Genomic DNA, 1,476 nt, shown 5'->3' on the forward strand with positions numbered 1-1,476 from the left:
ACTGCCGTGATGTTTTTCCCACTGGATCAATACCGGCTGACCTTGAAGCAGAGGTCTTGCTAAGCTTAGAGCATTATAAATTTACCCTTAGCTCCAGTATATTTATGTGGAGAAAAGTCTCCATACTTGATCACACTCCCTGGAAATTTTTCCCTTGTGTGACTGCTCCCCAGCCTCTCAGGCTGGGCTCCGTGGTTACCAGCATCCAATCCTGAATGCCGAATCTGCGGCCCTCTAGAAGATGAGCACTCTATAACCACCACATGAGAGACACCCTTGTCCTTGGATATTGGGTTATCCGCTGATGCATCTGAAGATGCGATCCGGACCATTTTTCCAGCAGATCCCACTGAAAAGTTCTTACGTGAAATCTGCCGAATGGAATTGCTTCGTAGGAAGCCACCATTTTTACCAGGACCCTTGTGCAATGATGCACTGTTTTTAGGAGGTTCCTGACTTGCTCGGAAATCTCCCTGGCTTTCTCTTCCGGGAGAAACACCTTTTTCTGGACTGTGTCCAGAATCATCCCTAGGCACAACAGACGTGTCGTCGGGATCAGCTGCGATTTTGGAATATTTAGAATCCACCCGTGCTGATTGTAGCAGTATCCGAGATAGTGCTACTCCGACCTCCAACTGTTCCCTGGACTATGCCCCTATTAGGAGATCGTCCAAGTAAGGGATAATTAAGACGCCTTTTCTTCGAAGAAGAATCATCATTTCGGCCATTACCTTGGTAAAGACCCCGGGGTGCCGTGGACAATCCAAACGGCAGCGTCTGAAACTGATAGTGACAGTTCTGCACCACGAACCTGAGGTACCCTTAGTGAGAAGGGCAAATTTGGGACATAGAGGTAAGCATCCCTGATGTCCCGGGACACTATATAGTCCCCTTCTTCCTGGTTCGTTATCACTGCTCTGAGTGACTTCATCTTAATTTGAACCTTTGTAAGTGTTCAAAAAAAATTTTTTAGAATAAGTCTCACCTAGCCTTCTGGCTTCAGTACCACAATATAGTGTGGAATAATACCCCTTTTCTGTAGTAGGAGGGGTAATTTAATTATCACCTGCTGGGAATACAGCTTGTGAATTTTTTCCCATACTACCTCCTTGTCGGAGGGAGACTTGGTAAAGCAGACTTCAGGAGCCTGCGAAGGGGAAACGTCTCGACATTCCCATCTGTACCCCCGGGATACTACTTGTAGGATCCAGGGGTCCTGTACGGTCTCAGCGCTGTCAGCTGGTCCTTGAGGACGGCCCTATCTATAGACGGTACCGCCACTTGTTTTGATAAGCGTGTGAGCGCCTTATCCACCTTAAGGGGTGTTTCCCAACGCGCCCTAACTTCTGGCGGGAAAGGGTATACCGCCCATAATTTTCTATCGGGGGGAACCCACGCATCATGGTGCATTGGCCGGGAAACGAACCCGGGCCTCCCGCGTGGCAGGCGAGAATTCTACCACTGAACCACCAATGC

At 48.7% G+C, this 1,476-nt stretch overlaps 1 non-coding gene across 1 annotated transcript; it reads right to left on the reverse strand.

Annotated features, from left to right (window-relative positions):
- Positions 1-1,405: 1,405 nt before the first annotated feature.
- On the reverse strand, positions 1,406-1,476 carry TRNAG-GCC (transfer RNA glycine (anticodon GCC)). The gene has a single exon. It is a non-coding gene; the product is annotated as a tRNA-Gly (tRNA).

This window comes from Pseudophryne corroboree, chromosome 2, assembly GCF_028390025.1.
Source record: "Pseudophryne corroboree isolate aPseCor3 chromosome 2, aPseCor3.hap2, whole genome shotgun sequence".
NCBI lineage: Eukaryota > Metazoa > Chordata > Amphibia > Anura > Myobatrachidae > Pseudophryne > Pseudophryne corroboree.